The sequence below is a fragment of the Mytilus trossulus genome, chromosome 12 (genome assembly GCF_036588685.1).
Source record: "Mytilus trossulus isolate FHL-02 chromosome 12, PNRI_Mtr1.1.1.hap1, whole genome shotgun sequence".
Taxonomy (NCBI): Eukaryota; Metazoa; Mollusca; class Bivalvia; order Mytilida; family Mytilidae; genus Mytilus; species Mytilus trossulus.
The window spans coordinates 22112954-22122043 of NC_086384.1; positions in this window are offsets into that span (position 1 = coordinate 22112954).

The window sequence follows — 9090 nt, forward strand, 5'->3', positions numbered from 1 at the left end:
TCTGTCCTTTTGTTGTATTACTGATTTATTCAGAGAGACAGACAACACATTGCTTCCAGGACTCTGTCCTTTTGTTGTACTACTGATTTATCCAGAGAGACAGACATTACATTGCTTCTAGGACTCTGTCCTTTTGTTGTATTACTGATTTATCCAGAGAGACAGACAACGCATTGCGTCCAGGACTCTGTCCTATTGTTGTATTACTGATGTATCCAGAGAGACAGACATCACATTGCTTCAAGGACTCTGCCCTTTTGTTGTATTACTGATGTATCCAGAGAGACAGACAACACATTACTACTAGGACTCTGCCCTTTTGTTGTATTACTGATGTATCCACAGACACAGACATCACATTGCTTCAAGGACTCTGCCCTTTTGTTGTATTACTGATGTATCCAGAGAGACAGACAACACATTACTACTAGGACTCTGCCCTTTTGTTGTCTTACTGATGTATCCAGAGAGACATACATCACATTGCTTCAAGGACTCTGCCCTTTTGTTGTATTACTGATTTATTCAGAGAGACAGACAACACATTACTTCCAGGACTCTGCCCTTTTGTTGTATTACTGATTTATCCAGAGAGACAGACATCACATTGCTTCTATGACTCTGTCCTCTTGTTGTATTACTGATTTATCCAGAGAGACAGACATCACATTGCTTCTATGACTCTGTCCTTTTGTTGTATTACTGATTTATCCAGAGAGACAGACATCACGTTGCTTCCAGGACTCTGTCCACTTGTTGTACTACTGATTTATCCAGAGAGACAGACAACACATTACTTCCAGGACTCTGCCCTTTTGTTGTATTACTGATTTATCCAGAGAGACAGACATCACGTTACTTCCAGGACTCTGCCCTCTTGTTGTATTACTGATTTATCCAGAGAGACAGACAACACATTACTTCCAGGACTCTGCCCTTTTGTTGTACTACTGATTTACCCAGAAAGACAGACATCACATTGCTTCTATGACTCTGTCCTCTTGTTGTATTACTGATTTATCCAGAGAGACAGACATCACATTGCTTCTATGACTCTGTCCTTTTGTTGTATTACTGATTTATCCAGAGAGACAGACATTACATTGCTTCTAGGACTCTGTCCTTTTGTTGTATTACTGATTTATCCAGAGAGACAGACATTACATTGCTTCTAGGACTCTGTCCTTTTGTTGTATTACTGATTTATCCAGAGAGATAGACAACACATTACTTCCAGGACTCTGCCCTTTTGTTGTATTACTGATTTATCCAGAGAGAGAGACAACACATTGCTTCCAGGACTCTGTCCTTTTGTTGTATTACCTATTTATCCAGAGAGACAGACATTACATTGCTTCCAAGACTCTGTCCACTTGTTGTACTACTGATTTATCCAGAGAGACAGACATCACGTTACTTCCAGGACTCTGCCCTTTTGTTGTATTACTGATTTATCCAGAGAGACAGACAACACATTACTTCCAGGACTCTGTCCTTTTGTTGTATTACTGATTTATCCAGAGAGATAGACAACACATTGCTTCCAGGACTCTGTCCTTTTGTTGTATTACTGATTTATCCAGAGAGACAGACATTACATTGCTTCTAGGACTCTGTCCTCTTGTTGTATTACTGATTTATCCAGAGAGACAGACAACACATTGCTTCCAAGACTCTGTCCTCTTGTTGTATTACTGATTTATCCAGAGAGATAGACAACACATTGCTGCCAGGACTCTGTCCTTTTGTTGAACTACTGATTTATCCAGAGAGACAGACATCACATTGCTTCCAGGACTCTGTCCACTTGTTGTATTACTGATTTATCCAGAGAGACAGACATCACATTGCCTCTAGGACTCTGTCCTCTTGTTGTATTACTGATTTATCCAGAGTGACAGGACAACACATTGCTTCTATGACTCTGTCCTCTTGTTGTATTACTGATTTATCCAGAGAGACAGACATTACATTGCTTCCAAGACTCTGTCCTTTTGTTGTATTACTGATTTATCCAGAGAGATAGACAACACATTGCTTCCAAGACTCTGTCCTCTTGTTGTATTACTGATTTATCCAGAGAGACAGACAACACATTGCTTTTAAGACTCTGTCCTCTTGTTGTATTACTGATTTATCCAGAGAGACAGACATTACATTGCTTCCAAGACTCTGTCCTCTTGTTGTATTACTGATTTATCCAGAGAGATAGACAACACATTGCTGCCAGGACTCTGTCCTTTTGTTGTACTACTGATTTATCCAGAGAGACAGACATCACATTGCTTCCAGGACTCTGTCCTCTTGTTGTATTACTGATTTATCCAGAGAGACAGACATTACATTGCTTCCAAGACTCTGTCCACTTGTTGTATTACTGATTTATTCAGAGAGACAGACATTACATTGCTTCCAAGACTCTGTCCTCTTGTTGTATTACTGATTTATCCAGAGAGACAGACATCACATTGCTTCCAAGACTCTGTCCTCTTGTTGTATTACTGATTTATCCAGAGAGACAGACAACACATTGCTTCCAAGACTCTGTCCTCTTGTTGTATTACTGATTTATCCAGAGAGATAGACAACACATTGCTTCCAGGACTCTGTCCTTTTGTTGTACTACTGATTTATCCAGAGAGACAGACATCACATTGCTTCCAAGACTCTGTCCTCTTGTTGTATTACTGATTTATTCAGAGAGACAGACATTACATTGCTTCCAAGACTCTGTCCTCTTGTTGTATTACTGATTTATCCAGAGAGACAGACAACACATTGCTTCCAAGACTCTGTCCTCTTGTTGTATTACTGATTTATCCAGAGAGATAGACAACACATTGCTTCCAGGATTCTGTCCTTTTGTTGTATTACTGATTTATCCAGAGAGACAGACATCACATTGCCTCTAGGACTCTGTCCTCTTGTTGTATTACTGATTTATCCAGAGAGATAGACAACACATTGCTTCCAGGACTCTGTCCTTTTGTTGTACTACTGATTTATCCAGAGAGACAAACATCACATTGCTTCCAAGACTCTGTCCTCTTGTTGTATTACTGATTTATTCAGAGAGACAGACATTACATTGCTTCCAAGACTCTGTCCTCTTGTTGTATTACTGATTTATCCAGAGAGACAGACAACACATTGCTTCCAAGACTCTGTCCTCTTGTTGTATTACTGATTTATCCAGAGAGATAGACAACACATTGCTTCCAGGACTCTGTCCTTTTGTTGTATTACCGATTTATCCAGAGAGACAGGACAACACATTGCTTCCAGGACTCTGTCCTCTTGTTGTATTACTGATTTATCCAGAGAGATAGACAACACATTGCTTCCAGGACTCTGTCCTTTTGTTGTATTACTGATTTATCCAGAGAGACAGACATTACATTGCTTCTAGGACTCTGTCCTTTTGTTGTATTACTGATTTATTCAGAGAGACAGACAACACATTGCTTCCAGGACTCTGTCCTTTTGTTGTACTACTGATTTATCCAGAGAGATAGACAACACATTGCTTCTATGACTCTGTCCTCTTGTTGTATTACTGATTTATCCAGAGAGACAGACAACACATTGCTTCCAGGACTCTGTCCTTTTGTTGTACTACTGATTTATCCAGAGAGACAGACATTACATTGCTTTTAGGACTCTGTCCTTTTGTTGTATTACTGATTTATCCAGAGAGATAGACAACACATTGCTTCCAAGACTCTGTCCTCTTGTTGTATTACTGATTTATCCAGAGTGACAGGACAACACATTGCTTCTAGGAGTCTGTCTTTTTGTTGTATTACTGATTTATCCAGAGAGATAGACAACACATTGCTTCCAAGACTCTGTCCTCTTGTTGTACTAGTATTACTGATTTATCCAGAGAGATAGACAACACATTGCTTCCAGGACTCTGTCCTTTTGTTGTACTACTGATTTATCCAGAGAGACAGACATTACATTGCTTCTAGGACTCTGTCCTTTTGTTGTATTACTGATTTATCCAGAGAGATAGACAACACATTGCTTCCAAGACTCTGTCCTCTTGTTGTTTTACTGATTTATCCAGAGTGACAGGACAACACATTGCTTCTATGACTCTGTCCTCTTGTTGTATTACTGATTTATCCAGAGAGACAGACATTACATTGCTTCCAAGACTCTGTCCTTTTGTTGTATTACTGATTTATCCAGAGAGATAGACAACACATTGCTTCCAAGACTCTGTCCTCTTGTTGTATTACTGATTTATCCAGAGAGACAGACAACACATTGCTTTTAAGACTCTGTCCTCTTGTTGTATTACTGATTTATCCAGAGAGACAGACATTACATTGCTTCCAAGACTCTGTCCTCTTGTTGTATTACTGATTTATCCAGAGAGATAGACAACACATTGCTGCCAGGACTCTGTCCTTTTGTTGTACTACTGATTTAACCAGAGAGACAGACATCACATTGCTTCCAGGACTCTGTCCTCTTGTTGTATTACTGATTTATCCAGAGAGACAGACATTACATTGCTTCCAAGACTCTGTCCACTTGTTGTATTACTGATTTATTCAGAGAGACAGACATTACATTGCTTTCAAGACTCTGTCCTCTTGTTGTATTACTGATTTATCCAGAGAGACAGACATCACATTGCTTCCAAGACTCTGTCCTCTTGTTGTATTACTGATTTATTCAGAGAGACAGACATTACATTGCTTCCAAGACTCTGTCCTCTTGTTGTATTACTGATTTATCCAGAGAGACAGACAACACATTGCTTCCAAGACTCTGTCCTCTTGTTGTATTACTGATTTATCCAGAGAGACAGACAACACATTGCTTCCAAGACTCTGTCCTCTTGTTGTATTACTGATTTATCCAGAGAGACAGACATTACATTGCTTCCAAGACTCTGTCCTCTTGTTGTATTACTGATTTATCCAGAGAGATAGACAAAACATTGCTTCCAGGACTCTGTCCTTTTGTTGTATTACTGATTAATCCAGAGAGACAGGACAACACATTGCTTCCAGGACTCTGTCCTCTTGTTGTATTACTGATTTATCCAGAGAGATAGACAACACATTGCTTCCAGGACTCTGTCCTCTTGTTGTATTACTGATTTATCCAGAGAGACAGACAACACATTGCTTCCAAGACTCTGTCCTCTTGTTGTATTACTGATTTATCCAGAGAGATAGACAACACATTGCTTCCAGGACTCTGTCCTTTTGTTGTATTACTGATTAATCCAGAGAGACAGGACAACACATTGCTTCCAGGACTCTGTCCTCTTGTTGTATTACTGATTTATCCAGAGAGATAGACAACACATTGCTTCCAGGACTCTGTCCTTTTGTTGTATTACTGATTTATCCAGAGAGACAGACATTACATTGCTTCTAGGACTCTGTCCTTTTGTTGTATTACTGATTTATTCAGAGAGACAGACAACACATTGCTTCCAGGACTCTGTCCTTTTGTTGTACTACTGATTTATCCAGAGAGATAGACAACACATTGCTTCTATGACTCTGTCCTCTTGTTGTATTACTGATTTATCCAGAGAGACAGACAACACATTGCTTCCAGGACTCTGTCCTTTTGTTGTACTACTGATTTATCCAGAGAGACAGACATTACATTGCTTTTAGGACTCTGTCCTTTTGTTGTATTACTGATTTATCCAGAGAGATAGACAACACATTGCTTCCAAGACTCTGTCCTCTTGTTGTATTACTGATTTATCCAGAGTGACAGGACAACACATTGCTTCTAGGAGTCTGTCTTTTTGTTGTATTACTGATTTATCCAGAGAGACAGACATCACATTGCTTCCAGGACTCTGTCCTTTTGTTGTACTACTGATTTATCCAGAGAGATAGACAACACATTGCTTCCAAGACTCTGTCCTCTTGTTGTATTACTGATTTATCCAGAGAGACAGACAACACATTGCTTTTAAGACTCTGTCCTCTTGTTGTATTACTGATTTATCCAGAGAGACAGACAACACATTGCTTTTAAGACTCTGTCCTCTTGTTGTATTACTGATTTATCCAGAGAGACAGACATTACATTGCTTCCAAGACTCTGTCCTCTTGTTGTATTACTGATTTATCCAGAGAGATAGACAACACATTGCTGCCAGGACTCTGTCCTTTTGTTGTACTACTGATTTAACCAGAGAGACAGACATCACATTGCTTCCAGGACTCTGTCCTCTTGTTGTATTACTGATTTATCCAGAGAGACAGACATTACATTGCTTCCAAGACTCTGTCCACTTGTTGTATTACTGATTTATTCAGAGAGACAGACATTACATTGCTTCCAAGACTCTGTCCTCTTGTTGTATTACTGATTTATCCAGAGAGACAGACATCACATTGCTTCCAAGACTCTGTCCTCTTGTTGTATTACTGATTTATTCAGAGAGACAGACATTACATTGCTTCCAAGACTCTGTCCTCTTGTTGTATTACTGATTTATCCAGAGAGACAGACAACACATTGCTTCCAAGACTCTGTCCTCTTGTTGTATTACTGATTTATCCAGAGAGACAGACAACACATTGCTTCCAAGACTCTGTCCTCTTGTTGTATTACTGATTTATCCAGAGAGACAGACATTACATTGCTTCCAAGACTCTGTCCTCTTGTTGTATTACTGATTTATCCAGAGAGATAGACAAAACATTGCTTCCAGGACTCTGTCCTTTTGTTGTATTACTGATTAATCCAGAGAGACAGGACAACACATTGCTTCCAGGACTCTGTCCTCTTGTTGTATTACTGATTTATCCAGAGAGATAGACAACACATTGCTTCCAGGACTCTGTCCTCTTGTTGTATTACTGATTTATCCAGAGAGACAGACAACACATTGCTTCCAAGACTCTGTCCTCTTGTTGTATTACTGATTTATCCAGAGAGATAGACAACACATTGCTTCCAGGACTCTGTCCTTTTGTTGTATTACTGATTAATCCAGAGAGACAGGACAACACATTGCTTCCAGGACTCTGTCCTCTTGTTGTATTACTGATTTATCCAGAGAGATAGACAACACATTGCTTCCAGGACTCTGTCCTTTTGTTGTATTACTGATTTATCCAGAGAGACAGACATTACATTGCTTCTAGGACTCTGTCCTTTTGTTGTATTACTGATTTATTCAGAGAGACAGACAACACATTGCTTCCAGGACTCTGTCCTTTTGTTGTACTACTGATTTATCCAGAGAGATAGACAACACATTGCTTCTATGACTCTGTCCTCTTGTTGTATTACTGATTTATCCAGAGAGACAGACAACACATTGCTTCCAGGACTCTGTCCTTTTGTTGTACTACTGATTTATCCAGAGAGACAGACATCACATTGCTTCCAGGACTCTGTCCTTTTGTTGTATTACTGATTTATCCAGAGAGATAGACAACACATTGCTTCTATGACTCTGTCCTCTTGTTGTATTACTGATTTATCCAGAGAGACAGACAACACATTGCTTCCAAGACTCTGTCCTCTTGTTGTACTAGTATTACTGATTTATCCAGAGAGATAGACAACACATTGCTTCCAGGACTCTGTCCTTTTGTTGTACTACTGATTTATCCAGAGAGACAGACATCACATTGCTTCCAGGACTCTGTCCTTTTGTTGTATTACTGATTTATCCAGAGAGATAGACAACACATTGCTTCCAGGACTCTGTCCTTTTGTTGTACTACAGATTTATCCAGAGAGACAGACATCACATTGCTTCCAAGACTCTGTTCTCTTGTTGTATTACTGATTTATTCAGAGAGACAGACATTACATTGCTTCCAAGACTCTGTCCTCTTGTTGTATTACTGATTTATCCAGAGAGACAGACAACACATTGCTTCCAAGACTCTGTCCTCTTGTTGTATTACTGATTTATCCAGAGAGATAGACAACACATTGCTTCCAGGACTCTGTCCTTTTGTTGTACTACTGATTTATCCAGAGAGACAGACATCACATTGCTTCCAAGACTCTTTCCTCTTGTTGTATTACTGATTTATTCAGAGAGACAGACATTACATTGCTTCCAAGACTCTGTCCTCTTGTTGTATTACTGATTTATCCAGAGAGACAGACAACACATTGCTTCCAAGACTCTGTCCTCTTGTTGTATTACTGATTTATCCAGAGAGATAGACAACACATTGCTTCCAGGACTCTGTCCTCTTGTTGTATTACTGATTTATCCAGAGAGATAGACAACACATTGCTTCCAGGACTCTGTCCTTTTGTTGTATTACTGATTTATCCAGAGAGACAGACATCACATTGCCTCTAGGGCTCTGTCCTCTTGTTGTATTACTGATTTATCCAGAGTGACAGGACAACACATTGCTTCTATGACTCTGTCCTCTTGTTGTATTACTGATTTATCCAGAGAGACAGACATTACATTGCTTCCAAGACTCTGTCCTTTTGTTGTATTACTGATTTATCCAGAGAGATAGACAACACATTGCTTCCAAGACTCTGTCCTCTTGTTGTATTACTGATTTATCCAGAGAGACAGACAACACATTGCTTTTAAGACTCTGTCCTCTTGTTGTATTACTGATTTATCCAGAGAGACAGACATTACATTGCTTCCAAGACTCTGTCCTCTTGTTGTATTACTGATTTATCCAGAGAGATAGACAACACATTGCTGCCAGGACTCTGTCCTTTTGTTGTACTACTGATTTATCCAGAGAGACAGACATCACATTGCTTCCAGGACTCTGTCCTCTTGTTGTATTACTGATTTATCCAGAGAGACAGACATTACATTGCTTCCAAGACTCTGTCCACTTGTTGTATTACTGATTTATTCAGAGAGACAGACATTACATTGCTTCCAAGACTCTGTCCTCTTGTTGTATTACTGATTTATCCAGAGAGACAGACATCACATTGCTTCCAAGACTCTGTCCTCTTGTTGTATTACTGATTTATTCAGAGAGACAGACATTACATTGCTTCCAAGACTCTGTCCTCTTGTTGTATTACTGATTTATCCAGAGAGACAGACAACACATTGCTTCCAAGACTCTGTCCTCTTGTTGT